We start from the raw sequence: 22,565 nt of genomic DNA, 5'->3' as shown, positions 1-22,565 counted from the left end.
GTATGAGCTAGCCAGGCTATTTCAAAGCCACTACAAAAACTCCAGGACGTATACATTTTGCCCTCTTAATGTTGCTTGCTATTAAAGGCCAAAAAGGTGCATAGTAGGGAATTAACAAATGTTCTTTTGAGCTAGCTGGGCAATAGAGCAGCAAGTTGGTAAAAACCATTGTGACAAATAAAATATGGAGAGTACGAGCTAGCCAGGAGTTGAACCTAGAATCTTCTGATCCGTAGTCAGACGCGTTATCCATTGCGCCACTAGCCCTGCCAGAATGTTTTTCTATTGGTCCATGTCTTCTTTCTCCCAAAGCAGTTAATTGCAGCAGCAAACTGCTTTTTCCTCTACACTGAAAGTCCTTGGGTAGGCTAGGTTTGGCACATCTGAAAATAATTCCAGGACAGATTTTGTGATGCACTTCTGTGCTTTACAATAGAGTCCAATCCTCGTTAGTATAGTGGACAGTATCTCCGCCTGTCACGCGGAAGACCGGGGTTCGATTCCCCGACGGGGAGGGTTCTATCATGTTTTTACAAATCTTCACAACTGCCATCTCTTCTTGGAGATTGAGAACTATCCCAAGTGAATAAACGACTAGTGCGGGCCACCATCCTAAGTCGTGGTATCTACTCTGCCAGCCTGTTTTGAGATCCTCATCTCAATACAAAGAAGTTCAACAAAGAGATTATGGTCCACAAGGTTCATGAACCTTGACAGGAGACACATCCTTTTGCTATCAAATGAACTTGCTACTTCCTAACCTACCTGTTAAACTAATGGTTCCATGGTGTAATGGTTAGCACTCTGGATCTTATGATCTGAGTTCAAATCTTGGTGAAACCTTTAGTCTTTATACCTTTGCAACTAATCATGCCAATTTTTAGATAGTCAGTTTTAAGCAGATCAAAACTATTGAAGGAATAGACATTTTGACAGGGGGACCCACCCTCTTGATCATGGATCCAGAGACACCTAAGTTTAAGGTCCCAATCGCAAAGACAAAGTAATCCACTAAAAAGTCCCCCGTACGGCATTTGCACAATTGAAGGGTCCAGTGGGGTTAAAATTACGCCCAACGTGGGGCTCGAACCCACGACCCTGAGATTAAGAGTCTCATGCTCTACCGACTGAGCTAGCCGGGCAGGAAGGTGGTCCAGGGAGGTTTCAAACAGCAGCCAACATGGGGCTCGAACAGACCATGATAATGAGAATCTGGTGCGCTACCGTATGAGCTAGCCAGGCTATTTCAAAGCCACTACAAAAACTCCAGGACGTATACATTTTGCCCTCTTAATGTTGCTTGCTATTAAAGGCCAAAAAGGTGCATAGTAGGGAATTAACAAATGTTCTTTTGAGCTAGCTGGGCAATAGAGCAGCAAGTTGGTAAAAACCATTGTGACAAATAAAATATGGAGAGTACGAGCTAGCCAGGAGTTGAACCTAGAATCTTCTGATCCGTAGTCAGACGCGTTATCCATTGCGCCACTAGCCCTGCCAGAATGTTTTTCTATTGGTCCATGTCTTCTTTCTCCCAAAGCAGTTAATTGCAGCAGCAAACTGCTTTTTCCTCTACACTGAAAGTCCTTGGGTAGGGTAGGTTTGGCACATCTGAAAATAATTCCAGGACAGATTTTGTGATGCACTTCTGTGCTTTACAATAGAGTCCAATCCTCGTTAGTATAGTGGACAGTATCTCCGCCTGTCACGCGGAAGACCGGGGTTCGATTCCCCGACGGGGAGGGTTCTATCATGTTTTTACAAATCTTCACAACTGCCATCTCTTCTTGGAGATTGAGAACTATCCCAAGTGAATAAACGACTAGTGCGGGCCACCATCCTAAGTCGTGGTATCTACTCTGCCAGCCTGTTTTGAGATCCTCATCTCAATACAAAGAAGTTCAACAAAGAGATTATGGTCCACAAGGTTCATGAACCTTGACAGGAGACACATCCTTTTGCTATCAAATGAACTTGCTACTTCCTAACCTACCTGTTAAACTAATGGTTCCATGGTGTAATGGTTAGCACTCTGGATCTTATGATCTGAGTTCAAATCTTGGTGAAACCTTTAGTCTTTATACCTTTGCAACTAATCATGCCAATTTTTAGATAGTCAGTTTTAAGCAGATCAAAACTATTGAAGGAATAGACATTTTGACAGGGGGACCCACCCTCTTGATCATGGATCCAGAGACACCTAAGTTTAAGGTCCCAATCGCAAAGACAAAGTAATCCACTAAAAAGTCCCCCGTACGGCATTTGCACAATTGAAGGGTCCAGTGGGGTTAAAATTACGCCCAACGTGGGGCTCGAACCCACGACCCTGAGATTAAGAGTCTCATGCTCTACCGACTGAGCTAGCCGGGCAGGAAGGTGGTCCAGGGAGGTTTCAAACAGCAGCCAACATGGGGCTCGAACAGACCATGATAATGAGAATCTGGTGCGCTACCGTATGAGCTAGCCAGGCTATTTCAAAGCCACTACAAAAACTCCAGGACGTATACATTTTGCCCTCTTAATGTTGCTTGCTATTAAAGGCCAAAAAGGTGCATAGTAGGGAATTAACAAATGTTCTTTTGAGCTAGCTGGGCAATAGAGCAGCAAGTTGGTAAAAACCATTGTGACAAATAAAATATGGAGAGTACGAGCTAGCCAGGAGTTGAACCTAGAATCTTCTGATCCGTAGTCAGACGCGTTATCCATTGCGCCACTAGCCCTGCCAGAATGTTTTTCTATTGGTCCATGTCTTCTTTCTCCCAAAGCAGTTAATTGCAGCAGCAAACTGCTTTTTCCTCTACACTGAAAGTCCTTGGGTAGGGTAGGTTTGGCACATCTGAAAATAATTCCAGGACAGATTTTGTGATGCACTTCTGTGCTTTACAATAGAGTCCAATCCTCGTTAGTATAGTGGACAGTATCTCCGCCTGTCACGCGGAAGACCGGGGTTCGATTCCCCGACGGGGAGGGTTCTATCATGTTTTTACAAATCTTCACAACTGCCATCTCTTCTTGGAGATTGAGAACTATCCCAAGTTAATAAACGACTAGTGCGGGCCACCATCCTAAGTCGTGGTATCTACTCTGCCAGCCTGTTTTGAGATCCTCATCTCAATACAAAGAAGTTCAACAAAGAGATTATGGTCCACAAGGTTCATGAACCTTGACAGGAGACACATCCTTTTGCTATCAAATGAACTTGCTACTTCCTAACCTACCTGTTAAACTAATGGTTCCATGGTGTAATGGTTAGCACTCTGGATCTTATGATCTGAGTTCAAATCTTGGTGCAACCTTTAGTCTTTATACCTTTGCAACTAATCATGCCAATTTTTAGATAGTCAGTTTTAAACAGATCAAAACTATTGAAGGAATAGACATTTTGACAGGGGGACCCAACCTCTTGATCATGGATCCAGAGACACCTAAGTTTAAGGTCCCAATCGCAAAGACAAAGTAATCCACTAAAAAGTCCCCCGTACGGCATTTGCACAATTGAAGGGTCCAGTGGGGTTAAAATTACGCCCAACGTGGGGCTCGAACCCACGACCCTGAGATTAAGAGTCTCATGCTCTACCGACTGAGCTAGCCGGGCAGGAAGGTGGTCCAGGGAGGTTTCAAACAGCAGCCAACATGGGGCTCGAACAGACCATGATAATGAGAATCTGGTGCGCTACCGTATGAGCTAGCCAGGCTATTTCAAAGCCACTATAAAAACTCCAGGACGTATACATTTTGCCCTCTTAATGTTGCTTGCTATTAAAGGCCAAAAAGGTGCATAGTAGGGAATTAACAAATGTTCTTTTGAGCTAGCTGGGCAATAGAGCAGCAAGTTGGTAAAAACCATTGTGACAAATAAAATATGGAGAGTACGAGCTAGCCAGGAGTTGAACCTAGAATCTTCTGATCCGTAGTCAGACGCGTTATCCATTGCGCCACTAGCCCTGCCAGAATGTTTTTCTATTGGTCCATGTCTTCTTTCTCCCAAAGCAGTTAATTGCAGCAGCAAACTGCTTTTTCCTCTACACTGAAAGTCCTTGGGTAGGCTAGGTTTGGCACATCTGAAAATAATTCCAGGACGGATTTTGTGATGCACTTCTGTGCTTTACAATAGAGTCCAATCCTCGTTAGTATAGTGGACAGTATCTCCGCCTGTCACGCGGAAGACCGGGGTTCGATTCTCCGACGGGGAGGGTTCTATCATGTTTTTACAAATCTTCACAACTGCCATCTCTTCTTGGAGATTGAGAACTATCCCAAGTTAATAAACGACTAGTGCGGGCCACCATCCTAAGTCGTGGTATCTACTCTGCCAGCCTGTTTTGAGATCCTCATCTCAATACAAAGAAGTTCAACAAAGAGATTATGGTCCACAAGGTTCATGAACCTTGACAGGAGACACATCCTTTTGCTATCAAATGAACTTGCTACTTCCTAACCTACCTGTTAAACTAATGGTTCCATGGTGTAATGGTTAGCACTCTGGATCTTATGATCTGAGTTCAAATCTTGGTGCAACCTTTAGTCTTTATACCTTTGCAACTAATCATGCCAATTTTTAGATAGTCAGTTTTAAACAGATCAAAACTATTGAAGGAATAGACATTTTGACAGGGGGACCCAACCTCTTGATCATGGATCCAGAGACACCTAAGTTTAAGGTCCCAATCGCAAAGACAAAGTAATCCACTAAAAAGTCCCCCGTACGGCATTTGCACAATTGAAGGGTCCAGTGGGGTTAAAATTACGCCCAACGTGGGGCTCGAACCCACGACCCTGAGATTAAGAGTCTCATGCTCTACCGACTGAGCTATCCGGGCAGGAAGGTGGTCCAGGGAGGTTTCAAACAGCAGCCAACATGGGGCTCGAACAGACCATGATAATGAGAATCTGGTGCGCTACCGTATGAGCTAGCCAGGCTATTTCAAAGCCACTATAAAAACTCCAGGACGTATACATTTTGCCCTCTTAATGTTGCTTGCTATTAAAGGCCAAAAAGGTGCATAGTAGGGAATTAACAAATGTTCTTTTGAGCTAGCTGGGCAATAGAGCAGCAAGTTGGTAAAAACCATTGTGACAAATAAAATATGGAGAGTACGAGCTAGCCAGGAGTTGAACCTAGAATCTTCTGATCCGTAGTCAGACGCGTTATCCATTGCGCCACTAGCCCTGCCAGAATGTTTTTCTATTGGTCCATGTCTTCTTTCTCCCAAAGCAGTTAATTGCAGCAGCAAACTGCTTTTTCCTCTACACTGAAAGTCCTTGGGTAGGCTAGGTTTGGCACATCTGAAAATAATTCCAGGACGGATTTTGTGATGCACTTCTGTGCTTTACAATAGAGTCCAATCCTCGTTAGTATAGTGGACAGTATCTCCGCCTGTCACGCGGAAGACCGGGGTTCGATTCTCCGACGGGGAGGGTTCTATCATGTTTTTACAAATCTTCACAACTGCCATCTCTTCTTGGAGATTGAGAACTATCCCAAGTTAATAAACGACTAGTGCGGGCCACCATCCTAAGTCGTGGTATCTACTCTGCCAGCCTGTTTTGAGATCCTCATCTCAATACAAAGAAGTTCAACAAAGAGATTATGGTCCACAAGGTTCATGAACCTTGACAGGAGACACATCCTTTTGCTATCAAATGAACTTGCTACTTCCTAACCTACCTGTTAAACTAATGGTTCCATGGTGTAATGGTTAGCACTCTGGATCTTATGATCTGAGTTCAAATCTTGGTGCAACCTTTAGTCTTTATACCTTTGCAACTAATCATGCCAATTTTTAGATAGTCAGTTTTAAACAGATCAAAACTATTGAAGGAATAGACATTTTGACAGGGGGACCCAACCTCTTGATCATGGATCCAGAGACACCTAAGTTTAAGGTCCCAATCGCAAAGACAAAGTAATCCACTAAAAAGTCCCCCGTACGGCATTTGCACAATTGAAGGGTCCAGTGGGGTTAAAATTACGCCCAACGTGGGGCTCGAACCCACGACCCTGAGATTAAGAGTCTCATGCTCTACCGACTGAGCTATCCGGGCAGGAAGGTGGTCCAGGGAGGTTTCAAACAGCAGCCAACATGGGGCTCGAACAGACCATGATAATGAGAATCTGGTGCGCTACCGTATGAGCTAGCCAGGCTATTTCAAAGCCACTATAAAAACTCCAGGACGTATACATTTTGCCCTCTTAATGTTGCTTGCTATTAAAGGCCAAAAAGGTGCATAGTAGGGAATTAACAAATGTTCTTTTGAGCTAGCTGGGCAATAGAGCAGCAAGTTGGTAAAAACCATTGTGACAAATAAAATATGGAGAGTACGAGCTAGCCAGGAGTTGAACCTAGAATCTTCTGATCCGTAGTCAGACGCGTTATCCATTGCGCCACTAGCCCTGCCAGAATGTTTTTCTATTGGTCCATGTCTTCTTTCTCCCAAAGCAGTTAATTGCAGCAGCAAACTGCTTTTTCCTCTACACTGAAAGTCCTTGGGTAGGCTAGGTTTGGCACATCTGAAAATAATTCCAGGACAGATTTTGTGATGCACTTCTGTGCTTTACAATAGAGTCCAATCCTCGTTAGTATAGTGGACAGTATCTCCGCCTGTCACGCGGAAGACCGGGGTTCGATTCCCCGACGGGGAGGGTTCTATCATGTTTTTACAAATCTTCACAACTGCCATCTCTTCTTGGAGATTGAGAACTATCCCAAGTGAATAAACGACTAGTGCGGGCCACCATCCTAAGTCGTGGTATCTACTCTGCCAGCCTGTTTTGAGATCCTCATCTCAATACAAAGAAGTTCAACAAAGAGATTATGGTCCACAAGGTTCATGAACCTTGACAGGAGACACATCCTTTTGCTATCAAATGAACTTGCTACTTCCTAACCTACCTGTTAAACTAATGGTTCCATGGTGTAATGGTTAGCACTCTGGATCTTATGATCTGAGTTCAAATCTTGGTGCAACCTTTAGTCTTTATACCTTTGCAACTAATCATGCCAATTTTTAGATAGTCAGTTTTAAACAGATCAAAACTATTGAAGGAATAGACATTTTGACAGGGGGACCCAACCTCTTGATCATGGATCCAGAGACACCTAAGTTTAAGGTCCCAATCGCAAAGACAAAGTAATCCACTAAAAAGTCCCCCGTATGGCATTTGCACAATTGAAGGGTCCAGTGGGGTTAAAATTACGCCCAACGTGGGGCTCGAACCCACGACCCTGAGATTAAGAGTCTCATGCTCTACCGACTGAGCTAGCCGGGCAGGAAGGTGGTCCAGGGAGGTTTCAAACAGCAGCCAACATGGGGCTCGAACAGACCATGATAATGAGAATCTGGTGCGCTACCGTATGAGCTAGCCAGGCTATTTCAAAGCCACTATAAAAACTCCAGGACGTATACATTTTGCCCTCTTAATGTTGCTTGCTATTAAAGGCCAAAAAGGTGCATAGTAGGGAATTAACAAATGTTCTTTTGAGCTAGCTGGGCAATAGAGCAGCAAGTTGGTAAAAACCATTGTGACAAATAAAATATGGAGAGTACGAGCTAGCCAGGAGTTGAACCTAGAATCTTCTGATCCGTAGTCAGACGCGTTATCCATTGCGCCACTAGCCCTGCCAGAATGTTTTTCTATTGGTCCATGTCTTCTTTCTCCCAAAGCAGTTAATTGCAGCAGCAAACTGCTTTTTCCTCTACACTGAAAGTCCTTGGGTAGGCTAGGTTTGGCACATCTGAAAATAATTCCAGGACGGATTTTGTGATGCACTTCTGTGCTTTACAATAGAGTCCAATCCTCGTTAGTATAGTGGACAGTATCTCCGCCTGTCTCGCGGAAGACCGGGGTTCGATTCCCCGACGGGGAGGGTTCTATCATGTTTTTACAAATCTTCACAACTGCCATCTCTTCTTGGAGATTGAGAACTATCCCAAGTTAATAAACGACTAGTGCAGGCCACCATCATAAGTCGTGGTATCTACTCTGCCAGCCTGTTTTGAGATCCTCATCTCAATACAAAGAAGTTCAACAAAGAGATTATGGTCCACAAGGTTCATGAACCTTGACAGGAGACACATCCTTTTGCTATCAAATGAACTTGCTACTTCCTAACCTACCTGTTAAACTAATGGTTCCATGGTGTAATGGTTAGCACTCTGGATCTTATGATCTGAGTTCAAATCTTGGTGCAACCTTTAGTCTTTATACCTTTGCAACTAATCATGCCAATTTTTAGATAGTCAGTTTTAAACAGATCAAAACTATTGAAAGAATAGACATTTTGAAAGGGGGACCCAACCTCTTGATCATGGATACAGAGACACCTAAGTTTAAGGTCCCAATCGCAAAGACAAAGTAATCCACTAAAAATTCCCCCGTACGGCATGTGCACAATTGAAGGGTCCAGTGGGGTTAAAATTACGCCCAACGTGGGGCTCGAACCCACGACCCTGAGATTAAGAGTCTCATGCTCTACCGACTGAGCTAGCCGGGCAGGAAGGTAGTCCAGGGAGGTTTCAAACAGCAGCCAACATGGGGCTCGAACAGAACCTGATAATAAGAATCTGGTGCGCTACCGTATGAGCTAGCCAGGCTATTTCAAAGCCACTACAAAAACTCCAGGACGTATACATTTTGCCCTCTTAATGTTGCTTGCTATTAAAGGCCAAAAAGGTGCATAGTAGGGAATTAACAAATGTTCTTTTGAGCTAGCTGGGCAATAGAGCAGCAAGTTGGTAAAAACCATTGTGACAAATAAAATATGGAGAGTACGAGCTAGCCAGGAGTTGAACCTAGAATCTTCTGATCCATAGTCAGACGCGTTATCCATTGCGCCACTAGCCCTGCCAGAATGTTTTTCTATTGGTCCATGTCTTCTTTCTCCCAAAGCAGTTAATTGCAGCAGCAAACTGCTTTTTCCTCTACACTCAAAGTCCTTGGGTAGGGTAGGTTTGGCACATCTGAAAATAATTCCAGGACAGATTTTGTGATGCACTTCTGTGCTTTACAATAGAGTCCAATCCTCGTTAGTATAGTGGACAGTATCTCCGCCTGTCACGCGGAAGACCGGGGTTCGATTCCCCGACGGGGAGGGTTCTATCATGTTTTTACAAATCTTCACAACTGCCATCTCTTCTTGGAGATTGAGAACTATCCCAAGTTAATAAACGACTAGTGCGGGCCACCATCATAAGTCGTGGTATCTACTCTGCCAGCCTGTTTTGAGATCCTCATCTCAAAACAAAGACGTTCAACAAAGAGATTATGGTCCACAAGGTTCATGAACCTTGACAGGAGACACATCCTTTTGCTATCAAATGAACTTGCTACTTCCTAACCTACCTGTTAAACTAATGGTTCCATGGTGTAATGGTTAGCACTCTGGATCTTATGATCTGAGTTCAAATCTTGGTGCAACCTTTAGTCTTTATACCTTTGCAACTAATCATGCCAATTTTTAGATAGTCAGTTTTAAGCAGATCAAAACTATTGAAGGAATAGACATTTTGACAGGGGGACCCAACCTCTTGATCATGGATCCAGAGACACCTAAGTTTAAGCTCCCAATCGCAAAGACAAAGTAATCCACTAAAAAGTCCCCCGTACGGCATTTGCACAATTGAAGGGTCCAGTGGGGTTAAAATTACGCCCAACGTGGGGCTCGAACCCACGACCCTGAGATTAAGAGTCTCATGCTCTACCGACTGAGCTAGCCGGGCAGGAAGGTGGTACAGGGAGGTTTCAAACAGCAGCCAACATGGGGCTCGAACAGACCATGATAATGAGAATCTGGTGCGCTACCGTATGAGCTAGCCAGGCTATTTCAAAGCCACTACAAAAACTCCAGGACGTATACATTTTGCCCTCTTAATGTTGCTTGCTATTAAAGGCCAAAAAGGTGCATAGTAGGGAATTAACAAATGTTCTTTTGAGCTAGCTGGGCAATAGAGCAGCAAGTTGGTAAAAACCATTGTGACAAATAAAATATGGAGAGTACGAGCTAGCCAGGAGTTGAACCTAGAATCTTCTGATCCGTAGTCAGACGCGTTATCCATTGCGCCACTAGCCCTGCCAGAATGTTTTTCTATTGGTCCATGTCTTCTTTCTCCCAAAGCAGTTAATTGCAGCAGCAAACTGCTTTTTCCTCTACACTGAAAGTCCTTGGGTAGGCTAGGTTTGGCACATCTGAAAATAATTCCAGGACGGATTTTGTGATGCACTTCTGTGCTTTACAATAGAGTCCAATCCTCGTTAGTATAGTGGACAGTATCTCCGCCTGTCACGCGGAAGACCGGGGTTCGATTCCCCGACGGGGAAGGTTCTATCATGTTTTTACAAATCTTCACAACTGCCATCTCTTCTTGGAGATTGAGAACTATCCCAAGTTAATAAACGACTAGTGCAGGCCACCATCATAAGTCGTGGTATCTACTCTGCCAGCCTGTTTTGAGATCCTCATCTCAATACAAAGAAGTTCAACAAAGAGATTATGGTCCACAAGGTTCATGAACCTTGACAGGAGACACATCCTTTTGCTATCAAATGAACTTGCTACTTCCTAACCTACCTGTTAAACTAATGGTTCCATGGTGTAATGGTTAGCACTCTGGATCTTATGATCTGAGTTCAAATCTTGGTGCAACCTTTAGTCTTTATACCTTTGCAACTAATCATGCCAATTTTTAGATAGTCAGTTTTAAACAGATCAAAACTATTGAAGGAATAGACATTTTGAAAGGGGGACCCAACCTCTTGATCATGGATACAGAGACACCTAAGTTTAAGGTCCCAATCGCAAAGACAAAGTAATCCACTAAAAAGTCCCCCGTACGGCATGTGCACAATTGAAGGGTCCAGTGGGGTTAAAATTACGCCCAACGTGGGGCTCGAACCCACGACCCTGAGATTAAGAGTCTCATGCTCTACCGACTGAGCTAGCCGGGCAGGAAGGTAGCCCAGGGAGGTTTCAAACAGCAGCCAACATGGGGCTCGAACAGAACCTGATAATAAGAATCTGGTGCGCTACCGTATGAGCTAGCCAGGCTATTTCAAAGCCACTACAAAAACTCCAGGACGTATACATTTTGCCCTCTTAATGTTGCTTGCTATTAAAGGCCAAAAAGGTGCATAGTAGGGAATTAACAAATGTTCTTTTGAGCTAGCTGGGCAATAGAGCAGCAAGTTGGTAAAAACCATTGTGACAAATAAAATATGGAGAGTACGAGCTAGCCAGGAGTTGAACCTAGAATCTTCTGATCCGTAGTCAGACGCGTTATCCATTGCGCCACTAGCCCTGCCAGAATGTTTTTCTATTGGTCCATGTCTTCTTTCTCCCAAAGCAGTTAATTGCAGCAGCAAACTGCTTTTTCCTCTACACTGAAAGTCCTTGGGTAGGCTAGGTTTGGCACATCTGAAAATAATTCCAGGACGGATTTTGTGATGCACTTCTGTGCTTTACAATAGAGTCCAATCCTCGTTAGTATAGTGGACAGTATCTCCGCCTGTCACGCGGAAGACCGGGGTTCGATTCCCCGACGGGGAGGGTTCTATCATGTTTTTACAAATCTTCACAACTGCCATCTCTTCTTGGAGATTGAGAACTATCCCAAGTGAATAAACGACTAGTGCGGGCCACCATCATAAGTCGTGGTATCTACTCTGCCAGCCTGTTTTGAGATCCTCATCTCAATACAAAGAAGTTCAACAAAGAGATTATGGTCCACAAGGTTCATGAACCTTGACAGGAGACACATCCTTTTGCTATCAAATGAACTTGCTACTTCCTAACCTACCTGTTAAACTAATGGTTCCATGGTGTAATGGTTAGCACTCTGGATCTTATGATCTGAGTTCAAATCTTGGTGCAACCTTTAGTCTTTATACCTTTGCAACTAATCATGCCAATTTTTAGATAGTCAGTTTTAAGCAGATCAAAACTATTGAAGGAATAGACATTTTGACAGGGGGACCCAACCTCTTGATCATGGATCCAGAGACACCTAAGTTTAAGCTCCCAATCGCAAAGACAAAGTAATCCACTAAAAAGTCCCCCGTACGGCATTTGCACAATTGAAGGGTCCAGTGGGGTTAAAATTACGCCCAACGTGGGGCTCGAACCCACGACCCTGAGATTAAGAGTCTCATGCTCTACCGACTGAGCTAGCCGGGCAGGAAGGTGGTACAGGGAGGTTTCAAACAGCAGCCAACATGGGGCTCGAACAGACCATGATAATGAGAATCTGGTGCGCTACCGTATGAGCTAGCCAGGCTATTTCAAAGCCACTACAAAAACTCCAGGACGTATACATTTTGCCCTCTTAATGTTGCTTGCTATTAAAGGCCAAAAAGGTGCATAGTAGGGAATTAACAAATGTTCTTTTGAGCTAGCTGGGCAATAGAGCAGCAAGTTGGTAAAAACCATTGTGACAAATAAAATATGGAGAGTACGAGCTAGCCAGGAGTTGAACCTAGAATCTTCTGATCCGTAGTCAGACGCGTTATCCATTGCGCCACTAGCCCTGCCAGAATGTTTTTCTATTGGTCCATGTCTTCTTTCTCCCAAAGCAGTTAATTGCAGCAGCAAACTGCTTTTTCCTCTACACTGAAAGTCCTTGGGTAGGCTAGGTTTGGCACATCTGAAAATAATTCCAGGACGGATTTTGTGATGCACTTCTGTGCTTTACAATAGAGTCCAATCCTCGTTAGTATAGTGGACAGTATCTCCGCCTGTCACGCGGAAGACCGGGGTTCGATTCCCCGACGGGGAGGGTTCTATCATGTTTTTACAAATCTTCACAACTGCCATCTCTTCTTGGAGATTGAGAACTATCCCAAGTTAATAAACGACTAGTGCAGGCCACCATCATAAGTCGTGGTATCTACTCTGCCAGCCTGTTTTGAGATCCTCATCTCAATACAAAGAAGTTCAACAAAGAGATTATGGTCCACAAGGTTCATGAACCTTGACAGGAGACACATCCTTTTGCTATCAAATGAACTTGCTACTTCCTAACCTACCTGTTAAACTAATGGTTCCATGGTGTAATGGTTAGCACTCTGGATCTTATGATCTGAGTTCAAATCTTGGTGCAACCTTTAGTCTTTATACCTTTGCAACTAATCATGCCAATTTTTAGATAGTCAGTTTTAAACAGATCAAAACTATTGAAGGAATAGACATTTTGAAAGGGGGACCCAACCTCTTGATCATGGATACAGAGACACCTAAGTTTAAGGTCCCAATCGCAAAGACAAAGTAATCCACTAAAAAGTCCCCCGTACGGCATGTGCACAATTGAAGGGTCCAGTGGGGTTAAAATTACGCCCAACGTGGGGCTCGAACCCACGACCCTGAGATTAAGAGTCTCATGCTCTACCGACTGAGCTAGCCGGGCAGGAAGGTAGCCCAGGGAGGTTTCAAACAGCAGCCAACATGGGGCTCGAACAGAACCTGATAATAAGAATCTGGTGCGCTACCGTATGAGCTAGCCAGGCTATTTCAAAGCCACTACAAAAACTCCAGGACGTATACATTTTGCCCTCTTAATGTTGCTTGCTATTAAAGGCCAAAAAGGTGCATAGTAGGGAATTAACAAATGTTCTTTTGAGCTAGCTGGGCAATAGAGCAGCAAGTTGGTAAAAACCATTGTGACAAATAAAATATGGAGAGTACGAGCTAGCCAGGAGTTGAACCTAGAATCTTCTGATCCGTAGTCAGACGCGTTATCCATTGCGCCACTAGCCCTGCCAGAATGTTTTTCTATTGGTCCATGTCTTCTTTCTCCCAAAGCAGTTAATTGCAGCAGCAAACTGCTTTTTCCTCTACACTGAAAGTCCTTGGGTAGGCTAGGTTTGGCACATCTGAAAATAATTCCAGGACAGATTTTGTGATGCACTTCTGTGCTTTACAATAGAGTCCAATCCTCGTTAGTATAGTGGACAGTATCTCCGCCTGTCACGCGGAAGACCGGGGTTCGATTCCCCGACGGGGAGGGTTCTATCATGTTTTTACAAATCTTCACAACTGCCATCTCTTCTTGGAGATTGAGAACTATCCCAAGTGAATAAACGACTAGTGCGGGCCACCATCCTAAGTCGTGGTATCTACTCTGCCAGCCTGTTTTGAGATCCTCATCTCAATACAAAGAAGTTCAACAAAGAGATTATGGTCCACAAGGTTCATGAACCTTGACAGGAGACACATCCTTTTGCTATCAAATGAACTTGCTACTTCCTAACCTACCTGTTAAACTAATGGTTCCATGGTGTAATGGTTAGCACTCTGGATCTTATGATCTGAGTTCAAATCTTGGTGAAACCTTTAGTCTTTATACCTTTGCAACTAATCATGCCAATTTTTAGATAGTCAGTTTTAAGCAGATCAAAACTATTGAAGGAATAGACATTTTGACAGGGGGACCCACCCTCTTGATCATGGATCCAGAGACACCTAAGTTTAAGGTCCCAATCGCAAAGACAAAGTAATCCACTAAAAAGTCCCCCGTACGGCATTTGCACAATTGAAGGGTCCAGTGGGGTTAAAATTACGCCCAACGTGGGGCTCGAACCCACGACCCTGAGATTAAGAGTCTCATGCTCTACCGACTGAGCTAGCCGGGCAGGAAGGTGGTCCAGGGAGGTTTCAAACAGCAGCCAACATGGGGCTCGAACAGACCATGATAATGAGAATCTGGTGCGCTACCGTATGAGCTAGCCAGGCTATTTCAAAGCCACTACAAAAACTCCAGGACGTATACATTTTGCCCTCTTAATGTTGCTTGCTATTAAAGGCCAAAAAGGTGCATAGTAGGGAATTAACAAATGTTCTTTTGAGCTAGCTGGGCAATAGAGCAGCAAGTTGGTAAAAACCATTGTGACAAATAAAATATGGAGAGTACGAGCTAGCCAGGAGTTGAACCTAGAATCTTCTGATCCGTAGTCAGACGCGTTATCCATTGCGCCACTAGCCCTGCCAGAATGTTTTTCTATTGGTCCATGTCTTCTTTCTCCCAAAGCAGTTAATTGCAGCAGCAAACTGCTTTTTCCTCTACACTGAAAGTCCTTGGGTAGGGTAGGTTTGGCACATCTGAAAATAATTCCAGGACAGATTTTGTGATGCACTTCTGTGCTTTACAATAGAGTCCAATCCTCGTTAGTATAGTGGACAGTATCTCCGCCTGTCACGCGGAAGACCGGGGTTCGATTCCCCGACGGGGAGGGTTCTATCATGTTTTTACAAATCTTCACAACTGCCATCTCTTCTTGGAGATTGAGAACTATCCCAAGTTAATAAACGACTAGTGCGGGCCACCATCCTAAGTCGTGGTATCTACTCTGCCAGCCTGTTTTGAGATCCTCATCTCAATACAAAGAAGTTCAACAAAGAGATTATGGTCCACAAGGTTCATGAACCTTGACAGGAGACACATCCTTTTGCTATCAAATGAACTTGCTACTTCCTAACCTACCTGTTAAACTAATGGTTCCATGGTGTAATGGTTAGCACTCTGGATCTTATGATCTGAGTTCAAATCTTGGTGCAACCTTTAGTCTTTATACCTTTGCAACTAATCATGCCAATTTTTAGATAGTCAGTTTTAAACAGATCAAAACTATTGAAGGAATAGACATTTTGACAGGGGGACCCAACCTCTTGATCATGGATCCAGAGACACCTAAGTTTAAGGTCCCAATCGCAAAGACAAAGTAATCCACTAAAAAGTCCCCCGTACGGCATTTGCACAATTGAAGGGTCCAGTGGGGTTAAAATTACGCCCAACGTGGGGCTCGAACCCACGACCCTGAGATTAAGAGTCTCATGCTCTACCGACTGAGCTAGCCGGGCAGGAAGGTGGTCCAGGGAGGTTTCAAACAGCAGCCAACATGGGGCTCGAACAGACCATGATAATGAGAATCTGGTGCGCTACCGTATGAGCTAGCCAGGCTATTTCAAAGCCACTATAAAAACTCCAGGACGTATACATTTTGCCCTCTTAATGTTGCTTGCTATTAAAGGCCAAAAAGGTGCATAGTAGGGAATTAACAAATGTTCTTTTGAGCTAGCTGGGCAATAGAGCAGCAAGTTGGTAAAAACCATTGTGACAAATAAAATATGGAGAGTACGAGCTAGCCAGGAGTTGAACCTAGAATCTTCTGATCCGTAGTCAGACGCGTTATCCATTGCGCCACTAGCCCTGCCAGAATGTTTTTCTATTGGTCCATGTCTTCTTTCTCCCAAAGCAGTTAATTGCAGCAGCAAACTGCTTTTTCCTCTACACTGAAAGTCCTTGGGTAGGCTAGGTTTGGCACATCTGAAAATAATTCCAGGACGGATTTTGTGATGCACTTCTGTGCTTTACAATAGAGTCCAATCCTCGTTAGTATAGTGGACAGTATCTCCGCCTGTCACGCGGAAGACCGGGGTTCGATTCTCCGACGGGGAGGGTTCTATCATGTTTTTACAAATCTTCACAACTGCCATCTCTTCTTGGAGATTGAGAACTATCCCAAGTTAATAAACGACTAGTGCGGGCCACCATCCTAAGTCGTGGTATCTACTCTGCCAGCCTGTTTTGAGATCCTCATCTCAATACAAAGAAGTTCAACAAAGAGATTATGGTCCACAAGGTTCATGAACCTTGACAGGAGACACATCCTTTTGCTATCAAATGAACTTGCTACTTCCTAACCTACCTGTTAAACTAATGGTTCCATGGTGTAATGGTTAGCACTCTGGATCTTATGATCTGAGTTCAAATCTTGGTGCAACCTTTAGTCTTTATACCTTTGCAACTAATCATGCCAATTTTTAGATAGTCAGTTTTAAACAGATCAAAACTATTGAAGGAATAGACATTTTGACAGGGGGACCCAACCTCTTGATCATGGATCCAGAGACACCTAAGTTTAAGGTCCCAATCGCTAAGACAAAGTAATCCACTAAAAAGTCCCCCGTACGGCATTTGCACAATTGAAGGGTCCAGTGGGGTTAAAATTACGCCCAACGTGGGGCTCGAACCCACGACCCTGAGATTAAGAGTCTCATGCTCTACCGACTGAGCTATCCGGGCAGGAAGGTGGTCCAGGGAGGTTTCAAACAGCAGCCAACATGGGGCTCGAACAGACCATGATAATGAGAATCTGGTGCGCTACCGTATGAGCTAGCCAGGCTATTTCAAAGCCACTATAAAAACTCCAGGACGTATACATTTTGCCCTCTTAATGTTGCTTGCTATTAAAGGCCAAAAAGGTGCATAGTAGGGAATTAACAAATGTTCTTTTGAGCTAGCTGGGCAATAGAGCAGCAAGTTGGTAAAAACCATTGTGACAAATAAAATATGGAGAGTACGAGCTAGCCAGGAGTTGAACCTAGAATCTTCTGATCCGTAGTCAGACGCGTTATCCATTGCGCCACTAGCCCTGCCAGAATGTTTTTCTATTGGTCCATGTCTTCTTTCTCCCAAAGCAGTTAATTGCAGCAGCAAACTGCTTTTTCCTCTACACTGAAAGTCCTTGGGTAGGCTAGGTTTGGCACATCTGAAAATAATTCCAGGACAGATTTTGTGATGCACTTCTGTGCTTTACAATAGAGTCCAATCCTCGTTAGTATAGTGGACAGTATCTCCGCCTGTCACGCGGAAGACCGGGGTTCGATTCCCCGACGGGGAGGGTTCTATCATGTTTTTACAAATCTTCACAACTGCCATCTCTTCTTGGAGATTGAGAACTATCCCAAGTGAATAAACGACTAGTGCGGGCCACCATCCTAAGTCGTGGTATCTACTCTGCCAGCCTGTTTTGAGATCCTCATCTCAATACAAAGAAGTTCAACAAAGAGATTATGGTCCACAAGGTTCATGAACCTTGACAGGAGACACATCCTTTTGCTATCAAATGAACTTGCTACTTCCTAACCTACCTGTTAAACTAATGGTTCCATGGTGTAATGGTTAGCACTCTGGATCTTATGATCTGAGTTCAAATCTTGGTGCAACCTTTAGTCTTTATACCTTTGCAACTAATCATGCCAATTTTTAGATAGTCAGTTTTAAACAGATCAAAACTATTGAAGGAATAGACATTTTGACAGGGGGACCCAACCTCTTGATCATGGATCCAGAGACACCTAAGTTTAAGGTCCCAATCGCAAAGACAAAGTAATCCACTAAAAAGTCCCCCGTACGGCATTTGCACAATTGAAGGGTCCAGTGGGGTTAAAATTACGCCCAACGTGGGGCTCGAACCCACGACCCTGAGATTAAGAGTCTCATGCTCTACCGACTGAGCTAGCCGGGCAGGAAGGTGGTCCAGGGAGGTTTCAAACAGCAGCCAACATGGGGCTCGAACAGACCATGATAATGAGAATCTGGTGCGCTACCGTATGAGCTAGCCAGGCTATTTCAAAGCCACTATAAAAACTCCAGGACGTATACATTTTGCCCTCTTAATGTTGCTTGCTATTAAAGGCCAAAAAGGTGCATAGTAGGGAATTAACAAATGTTCTTTTGAGCTAGCTGGGCAATAGAGCAGCAAGTTGGTAAAAACCATTGTGACAAATAAAATATGGAGAGTACGAGCTAGCCAGGAGTTGAACCTAGAATCTTCTGATCCGTAGTCAGACGCGTTATCCATTGCGCCACTAGCCCTGCCAGAATGTTTTTCTATTGGTCCATGTCTTCTTTCTCCCAAAGCAGTTAATTGCAGCAGCAAACTGCTTTTTCCTCTACACTGAAAGTCCTTGGGTAGGCTAGGTTTGGCACATCTGAAAATAATTCCAGGACGGATTTTGTGATGCACTTCTGTGCTTTACAATAGAGTCCAATCCTCGTTAGTATAGTGGACAGTATCTCCGCCTGTCTCGCGGAAGACCGGGGTTCGATTCCCCGACGGGGAGGGTTCTATCATGTTTTTACAAATCTTCACAACTGCCATCTCTTCTTGGAGATTGAGAACTATCCCAAGTTAATAAACGACTAGTGCAGGCCACCATCATAAGTCGTGGTATCTACTCTGCCAGCCTGTTTTGAGATCCTCATCTCAATACAAAGAAGTTCAACAAAGAGATTATGGTCCACAAGGTTCATGAACCTTGACAGGAGACACATCCTTTTGCTATCAAATGAACTTGCTACTTCCTAACCTACCTGTTAAACTAATGGTTCCATGGTGTAATGGTTAGCACTCTGGATCTTATGATCTGAGTTCAAATCTTGGTGCAACCTTTAGTCTTTATACCTTTGCAACTAATCATGCCAATTTTTAGATAGTCAGTTTTAAACAGATCAAAACTATTGAAAGAATAGACATTTTGAAAGGGGGACCCAACCTCTTGATCATGGATACAGAGACACCTAAGTTTAAGGTCCCAATCGCAAAGACAAAGTAATCCACTAAAAATTCCCCCGTACGGCATGTGCACAATTGAAGGGTCCAGTGGGGTTAAAATTACGCCCAACGTGGGGCTCGAACCCACGACCCTGAGATTAAGAGTCTCATGCTCTACCGACTGAGCTAGCCGGGCAGGAAGGTAGTCCAGGGAGGTTTCAAACAGCAGCCAACATGGGGCTCGAACAGAACCTGATAATAAGAATCTGGTGCGCTACCGTATGAGCTAGCCAGGCTATTTCAAAGCCACTACAAAAACTCCAGGACGTATACATTTTGCCCTCTTAATGTTGCTTGCTATTAAAGGCCAAAAAGGTGCATAGTAGGGAATTAACAAATGTTCTTTTGAGCTAGCTGGGCAATAGAGCAGCAAGTTGGTAAAAACCATTGTGACAAATAAAATATGGAGAGTACGAGCTAGCCAGGAGTTGAACCTAGAATCTTCTGATCCATAGTCAGACGCGTTATCCATTGCGCCACTAGCCCTGCCAGAATGTTTTTCTATTGGTCCATGTCTTCTTTCTCCCAAAGCAGTTAATTGCAGCAGCAAACTGCTTTTTCCTCTACACTCAAAGTCCTTGGGTAGGGTAGGTTTGGCACATCTGAAAATAATTCCAGGACAGATTTTGTGATGCACTTCTGTGCTTTACAATAGAGTCCAATCCTCGTTAGTATAGTGGACAGTATCTCCGCCTGTCACGCGGAAGACCGGGGTTCGATTCCCCGACGGGGAGGGTTCTATCATGTTTTTACAAATCTTCACAACTGCCATCTCTTCTTGGAGATTGAGAACTATCCCAAGTTAATAAACGACTAGTGCGGGCCACCATCATAAGTCGTGGTATCTACTCTGCCAGCCTGTTTTGAGATCCTCATCTCAATACAAAGAAGTTCAACAAAGAGATTATGGTCCACAAGGTTCATGAACCTTGACAGGAGACACATCCTTTTGCTATCAAATGAACTTGCTACTTCCTAACCTACCTGTTAAACTAATGGTTCCATGGTGTAATGGTTAGCACTCTGGATCTTATGATCTGAGTTCAAATCTTGGTGCAACCTTTAGTCTTTATACCTTTGCAACTAATCATGCCAATTTTTAGATAGTCAGTTTTAAGCAGATCAAAACTATTGAAGGAATAGACATTTTGACAGGGGGACCCAACCTCTTGATCATGGATCCAGAGACACCTAAGTTTAAGCTCCCAATCGCAAAGACAAAGTAATCCACTAAAAAGTCCCCCGTACGGCATTTGCACAATTGAAGGGTCCAGTGGGGTTAAAATTACGCCCAACGTGGGGCTCGAACCCACGACCCTGAGATTAAGAGTCTCATGCTCTACCGACTGAGCTAGCCGGGCAGGAAGGTGGTACAGGGAGGTTTCAAACAGCAGCCAACATGGGGCTCGAACAGACCATGATAATGAGAATCTGGTGCGCTACCGTATGAGCTAGCCAGGCTATTTCAAAGCCACTACAAAAACTCCAGGACGTATACATTTTGCCCTCTTAATGTTGCTTGCTATTAAAGGCCAAAAAGGTGCATAGTAGGGAATTAACAAATGTTCTTTTGAGCTAGCTGGGCAATAGAGCAGCAAGTTGGTAAAAACCATTGTGACAAATAAAATATGGAGAGTACGAGCTAGCCAGGAGTTGAACCTAGAATCTTCTGATCCGTAGTCAGACGCGTTATCCATTGCGCCACTAGCCCTGCCAGAATGTTTTTCTATTGGTCCATGTCTTCTTTCTCCCAAAGCAGTTAATTGCAGCAGCAAACTGCTTTTTCCTCTACACTGAAAGTCCTTGGGTAGGCTAGGTTTGGCACATCTGAAAATAATTCCAGGACGGATTTTGTGATGCACTTCTGTGCTTTACAATAGAGTCCAATCCTCGTTAGTATAGTGGACAGTATCTCCGCCTGTCACGCGGAAGACCGGGGTTCGATTCCCCGACGGGGAGGGTTCTATCATGTTTTTACAAATCTTCACAACTGCCATCTCTTCTTGGAGATTGAGAACTATCCCAAGTTAATAAACGACTAGTGCAGGCCACCATCATAAGTCGTGGTATCTACTCTGCCAGCCTGTTTTGAGATCCTCATCTCAATACAAAGAAGTTCAACAAAGAGATTATGGTCCACAAGGTTCATCAACCTTGACAGGAGACACATCCTTTTGCTATCAAATGAACTTGCTACTTCCTAACCTACCTGTTAAACTAATGGTTCCATGGTGTAATGGTTAGCACTCTGGATCTTATGATCTGAGTTCAAATCTTGGTGCAACCTTTAGTCTTTATACCTTTGCAACTAATCATGCCAATTTTTAGATAGTCAGTTTTAAACAGATCAAAACTATTGAAGGAATAGACATTTTGAAAGGGGGACCCAACCTCTTGATCATGGATACAGAGACACCTAAGTTTAAGGTCCCAATCGCAAAGACAAAGTAATCCACTAAAAAGTCCCCCGTACGGCATGTGCACAATTGAAGGGTCCAGTGGGGTTAAAATTACGCCCAACGTGGGGCTCGAACCCACGACCCTGAGATTAAGAGTCTCATGCTCTACCGACTGAGCTAGCCGGGCAGGAAGGTAGCCCAGGGAGGTTTCAAACAGCAGCCAACATGGGGCTCGAACAGAACCTGATAATAAGAATCTGGTGCGCTACCGTATGAGCTAGCCAGGCTATTTCAAAGCCACTACAAAAACTCCAGGACGTATACATTTTGCCCTCTTAATGTTGCTTGCTATTAAAGGCCAAAAAGGTGCATAGTAGGGAATTAACAAATGTTCTTTTGAGCTAGCTGGGCAATAGAGCAGCAAGTTGGTAAAAACCATTGTGACAAATAAAATATGGAGAGTACGAGCTAGCCAGGAGTTGAACCTAGAATCTTCTGATCCGTAGTCAGACGCGTTATCCATTGCGCCACTAGCCCTGCCAGAATGTTTTTCTATTGGTCCATGTCTTCTTTCTCCCAAAGCAGTTAATTGCAGCAGCAAACTGCTTTTTCCTCTACACTGAAAGTCCTTGGGTAGGCTAGGTTTGGCACATCTGAAAATAATTCCAGGACGGATTTTGTGATGCACTTCTGTGCTTTACAATAGAGTCCAATCCTCGTTAGTATAGTGGACAGTATCTCCGCCTGTCACGCGGAAGACCGGGGTTCGATTCCCCGACGGGGAG

General features: G+C 44.0%; 48 non-coding genes across 48 annotated transcripts; 14 read left to right on the top strand and 34 right to left on the bottom strand.

Moving 5' to 3' along the window:
• Nucleotides 1-194: 194 nt before the first annotated feature.
• trnar-acg (transfer RNA arginine (anticodon ACG)) lies at nt 195-267 on the bottom strand. The gene has a single exon. It is a non-coding gene; the product is annotated as a tRNA-Arg (tRNA).
• A 176-nt stretch (nt 268-443) lies between these two features.
• On the top strand, nt 444-515 carry trnad-guc (transfer RNA aspartic acid (anticodon GUC)). Its single transcript has one exon. It is a non-coding gene; the product is annotated as a tRNA-Asp (tRNA).
• Nucleotides 516-1,069: 554 nt separating this feature from the next.
• Nucleotides 1,070-1,142, bottom strand: trnak-cuu (transfer RNA lysine (anticodon CUU)). Its single transcript has one exon. It is a non-coding gene; the product is annotated as a tRNA-Lys (tRNA).
• A 277-nt stretch (nt 1,143-1,419) lies between these two features.
• Nucleotides 1,420-1,492, bottom strand: trnar-acg (transfer RNA arginine (anticodon ACG)). The gene has a single exon. It is a non-coding gene; the product is annotated as a tRNA-Arg (tRNA).
• Nucleotides 1,493-1,668: 176 nt separating this feature from the next.
• On the top strand, nt 1,669-1,740 carry trnad-guc (transfer RNA aspartic acid (anticodon GUC)). Its single transcript has one exon. It is a non-coding gene; the product is annotated as a tRNA-Asp (tRNA).
• A 554-nt stretch (nt 1,741-2,294) lies between these two features.
• On the bottom strand, nt 2,295-2,367 carry trnak-cuu (transfer RNA lysine (anticodon CUU)). Its single transcript has one exon. It is a non-coding gene; the product is annotated as a tRNA-Lys (tRNA).
• A 277-nt stretch (nt 2,368-2,644) lies between these two features.
• Nucleotides 2,645-2,717, bottom strand: trnar-acg (transfer RNA arginine (anticodon ACG)). Its single transcript has one exon. It is a non-coding gene; the product is annotated as a tRNA-Arg (tRNA).
• A 176-nt stretch (nt 2,718-2,893) lies between these two features.
• trnad-guc (transfer RNA aspartic acid (anticodon GUC)) lies at nt 2,894-2,965 on the top strand. Its single transcript has one exon. It is a non-coding gene; the product is annotated as a tRNA-Asp (tRNA).
• Nucleotides 2,966-3,519: 554 nt separating this feature from the next.
• Nucleotides 3,520-3,592, bottom strand: trnak-cuu (transfer RNA lysine (anticodon CUU)). The gene has a single exon. It is a non-coding gene; the product is annotated as a tRNA-Lys (tRNA).
• Nucleotides 3,593-3,869: 277 nt separating this feature from the next.
• On the bottom strand, nt 3,870-3,942 carry trnar-acg (transfer RNA arginine (anticodon ACG)). The gene has a single exon. It is a non-coding gene; the product is annotated as a tRNA-Arg (tRNA).
• A 1,152-nt stretch (nt 3,943-5,094) lies between these two features.
• Nucleotides 5,095-5,167, bottom strand: trnar-acg (transfer RNA arginine (anticodon ACG)). The gene has a single exon. It is a non-coding gene; the product is annotated as a tRNA-Arg (tRNA).
• Nucleotides 5,168-6,319: 1,152 nt separating this feature from the next.
• Nucleotides 6,320-6,392, bottom strand: trnar-acg (transfer RNA arginine (anticodon ACG)). Its single transcript has one exon. It is a non-coding gene; the product is annotated as a tRNA-Arg (tRNA).
• A 176-nt stretch (nt 6,393-6,568) lies between these two features.
• Nucleotides 6,569-6,640, top strand: trnad-guc (transfer RNA aspartic acid (anticodon GUC)). Its single transcript has one exon. It is a non-coding gene; the product is annotated as a tRNA-Asp (tRNA).
• Nucleotides 6,641-7,194: 554 nt separating this feature from the next.
• On the bottom strand, nt 7,195-7,267 carry trnak-cuu (transfer RNA lysine (anticodon CUU)). The gene has a single exon. It is a non-coding gene; the product is annotated as a tRNA-Lys (tRNA).
• A 277-nt stretch (nt 7,268-7,544) lies between these two features.
• Nucleotides 7,545-7,617, bottom strand: trnar-acg (transfer RNA arginine (anticodon ACG)). The gene has a single exon. It is a non-coding gene; the product is annotated as a tRNA-Arg (tRNA).
• An 802-nt stretch (nt 7,618-8,419) lies between these two features.
• On the bottom strand, nt 8,420-8,492 carry trnak-cuu (transfer RNA lysine (anticodon CUU)). The gene has a single exon. It is a non-coding gene; the product is annotated as a tRNA-Lys (tRNA).
• A 277-nt stretch (nt 8,493-8,769) lies between these two features.
• trnah-aug (transfer RNA histidin (anticodon AUG)) lies at nt 8,770-8,842 on the bottom strand. The gene has a single exon. It is a non-coding gene; the product is annotated as a tRNA-His (tRNA).
• A 176-nt stretch (nt 8,843-9,018) lies between these two features.
• Nucleotides 9,019-9,090, top strand: trnad-guc (transfer RNA aspartic acid (anticodon GUC)). Its single transcript has one exon. It is a non-coding gene; the product is annotated as a tRNA-Asp (tRNA).
• A 554-nt stretch (nt 9,091-9,644) lies between these two features.
• Nucleotides 9,645-9,717, bottom strand: trnak-cuu (transfer RNA lysine (anticodon CUU)). The gene has a single exon. It is a non-coding gene; the product is annotated as a tRNA-Lys (tRNA).
• Nucleotides 9,718-9,994: 277 nt separating this feature from the next.
• On the bottom strand, nt 9,995-10,067 carry trnar-acg (transfer RNA arginine (anticodon ACG)). Its single transcript has one exon. It is a non-coding gene; the product is annotated as a tRNA-Arg (tRNA).
• Nucleotides 10,068-10,243: 176 nt separating this feature from the next.
• On the top strand, nt 10,244-10,315 carry trnad-guc (transfer RNA aspartic acid (anticodon GUC)). Its single transcript has one exon. It is a non-coding gene; the product is annotated as a tRNA-Asp (tRNA).
• A 554-nt stretch (nt 10,316-10,869) lies between these two features.
• Nucleotides 10,870-10,942, bottom strand: trnak-cuu (transfer RNA lysine (anticodon CUU)). The gene has a single exon. It is a non-coding gene; the product is annotated as a tRNA-Lys (tRNA).
• A 277-nt stretch (nt 10,943-11,219) lies between these two features.
• On the bottom strand, nt 11,220-11,292 carry trnar-acg (transfer RNA arginine (anticodon ACG)). Its single transcript has one exon. It is a non-coding gene; the product is annotated as a tRNA-Arg (tRNA).
• A 176-nt stretch (nt 11,293-11,468) lies between these two features.
• trnad-guc (transfer RNA aspartic acid (anticodon GUC)) lies at nt 11,469-11,540 on the top strand. The gene has a single exon. It is a non-coding gene; the product is annotated as a tRNA-Asp (tRNA).
• Nucleotides 11,541-12,094: 554 nt separating this feature from the next.
• On the bottom strand, nt 12,095-12,167 carry trnak-cuu (transfer RNA lysine (anticodon CUU)). The gene has a single exon. It is a non-coding gene; the product is annotated as a tRNA-Lys (tRNA).
• A 277-nt stretch (nt 12,168-12,444) lies between these two features.
• Nucleotides 12,445-12,517, bottom strand: trnar-acg (transfer RNA arginine (anticodon ACG)). The gene has a single exon. It is a non-coding gene; the product is annotated as a tRNA-Arg (tRNA).
• A 176-nt stretch (nt 12,518-12,693) lies between these two features.
• On the top strand, nt 12,694-12,765 carry trnad-guc (transfer RNA aspartic acid (anticodon GUC)). Its single transcript has one exon. It is a non-coding gene; the product is annotated as a tRNA-Asp (tRNA).
• Nucleotides 12,766-13,319: 554 nt separating this feature from the next.
• On the bottom strand, nt 13,320-13,392 carry trnak-cuu (transfer RNA lysine (anticodon CUU)). The gene has a single exon. It is a non-coding gene; the product is annotated as a tRNA-Lys (tRNA).
• A 277-nt stretch (nt 13,393-13,669) lies between these two features.
• On the bottom strand, nt 13,670-13,742 carry trnar-acg (transfer RNA arginine (anticodon ACG)). Its single transcript has one exon. It is a non-coding gene; the product is annotated as a tRNA-Arg (tRNA).
• A 176-nt stretch (nt 13,743-13,918) lies between these two features.
• On the top strand, nt 13,919-13,990 carry trnad-guc (transfer RNA aspartic acid (anticodon GUC)). The gene has a single exon. It is a non-coding gene; the product is annotated as a tRNA-Asp (tRNA).
• A 554-nt stretch (nt 13,991-14,544) lies between these two features.
• Nucleotides 14,545-14,617, bottom strand: trnak-cuu (transfer RNA lysine (anticodon CUU)). Its single transcript has one exon. It is a non-coding gene; the product is annotated as a tRNA-Lys (tRNA).
• Nucleotides 14,618-14,894: 277 nt separating this feature from the next.
• On the bottom strand, nt 14,895-14,967 carry trnar-acg (transfer RNA arginine (anticodon ACG)). Its single transcript has one exon. It is a non-coding gene; the product is annotated as a tRNA-Arg (tRNA).
• Nucleotides 14,968-15,143: 176 nt separating this feature from the next.
• Nucleotides 15,144-15,215, top strand: trnad-guc (transfer RNA aspartic acid (anticodon GUC)). The gene has a single exon. It is a non-coding gene; the product is annotated as a tRNA-Asp (tRNA).
• Nucleotides 15,216-15,769: 554 nt separating this feature from the next.
• trnak-cuu (transfer RNA lysine (anticodon CUU)) lies at nt 15,770-15,842 on the bottom strand. The gene has a single exon. It is a non-coding gene; the product is annotated as a tRNA-Lys (tRNA).
• Nucleotides 15,843-16,119: 277 nt separating this feature from the next.
• On the bottom strand, nt 16,120-16,192 carry trnar-acg (transfer RNA arginine (anticodon ACG)). Its single transcript has one exon. It is a non-coding gene; the product is annotated as a tRNA-Arg (tRNA).
• A 1,152-nt stretch (nt 16,193-17,344) lies between these two features.
• Nucleotides 17,345-17,417, bottom strand: trnar-acg (transfer RNA arginine (anticodon ACG)). The gene has a single exon. It is a non-coding gene; the product is annotated as a tRNA-Arg (tRNA).
• A 176-nt stretch (nt 17,418-17,593) lies between these two features.
• Nucleotides 17,594-17,665, top strand: trnad-guc (transfer RNA aspartic acid (anticodon GUC)). The gene has a single exon. It is a non-coding gene; the product is annotated as a tRNA-Asp (tRNA).
• Nucleotides 17,666-18,219: 554 nt separating this feature from the next.
• Nucleotides 18,220-18,292, bottom strand: trnak-cuu (transfer RNA lysine (anticodon CUU)). Its single transcript has one exon. It is a non-coding gene; the product is annotated as a tRNA-Lys (tRNA).
• Nucleotides 18,293-18,569: 277 nt separating this feature from the next.
• trnar-acg (transfer RNA arginine (anticodon ACG)) lies at nt 18,570-18,642 on the bottom strand. The gene has a single exon. It is a non-coding gene; the product is annotated as a tRNA-Arg (tRNA).
• Nucleotides 18,643-19,444: 802 nt separating this feature from the next.
• On the bottom strand, nt 19,445-19,517 carry trnak-cuu (transfer RNA lysine (anticodon CUU)). Its single transcript has one exon. It is a non-coding gene; the product is annotated as a tRNA-Lys (tRNA).
• A 277-nt stretch (nt 19,518-19,794) lies between these two features.
• Nucleotides 19,795-19,867, bottom strand: trnah-aug (transfer RNA histidin (anticodon AUG)). The gene has a single exon. It is a non-coding gene; the product is annotated as a tRNA-His (tRNA).
• A 176-nt stretch (nt 19,868-20,043) lies between these two features.
• Nucleotides 20,044-20,115, top strand: trnad-guc (transfer RNA aspartic acid (anticodon GUC)). Its single transcript has one exon. It is a non-coding gene; the product is annotated as a tRNA-Asp (tRNA).
• Nucleotides 20,116-20,669: 554 nt separating this feature from the next.
• trnak-cuu (transfer RNA lysine (anticodon CUU)) lies at nt 20,670-20,742 on the bottom strand. The gene has a single exon. It is a non-coding gene; the product is annotated as a tRNA-Lys (tRNA).
• A 277-nt stretch (nt 20,743-21,019) lies between these two features.
• trnar-acg (transfer RNA arginine (anticodon ACG)) lies at nt 21,020-21,092 on the bottom strand. The gene has a single exon. It is a non-coding gene; the product is annotated as a tRNA-Arg (tRNA).
• Nucleotides 21,093-21,268: 176 nt separating this feature from the next.
• Nucleotides 21,269-21,340, top strand: trnad-guc (transfer RNA aspartic acid (anticodon GUC)). Its single transcript has one exon. It is a non-coding gene; the product is annotated as a tRNA-Asp (tRNA).
• A 554-nt stretch (nt 21,341-21,894) lies between these two features.
• Nucleotides 21,895-21,967, bottom strand: trnak-cuu (transfer RNA lysine (anticodon CUU)). Its single transcript has one exon. It is a non-coding gene; the product is annotated as a tRNA-Lys (tRNA).
• Nucleotides 21,968-22,244: 277 nt separating this feature from the next.
• Nucleotides 22,245-22,317, bottom strand: trnar-acg (transfer RNA arginine (anticodon ACG)). The gene has a single exon. It is a non-coding gene; the product is annotated as a tRNA-Arg (tRNA).
• A 176-nt stretch (nt 22,318-22,493) lies between these two features.
• Nucleotides 22,494-22,565, top strand: trnad-guc (transfer RNA aspartic acid (anticodon GUC)). The gene has a single exon. It is a non-coding gene; the product is annotated as a tRNA-Asp (tRNA).

Source organism: Callionymus lyra, chromosome 4, assembly GCF_982586985.1.
Source record: "Callionymus lyra chromosome 4, fCalLyr1.hap1.1, whole genome shotgun sequence".
Classification (NCBI taxonomy): domain Eukaryota; kingdom Metazoa; phylum Chordata; class Actinopteri; order Syngnathiformes; family Callionymidae; genus Callionymus; species Callionymus lyra.
This window is presented reverse-complemented; position numbering and strand designations above follow the sequence as displayed.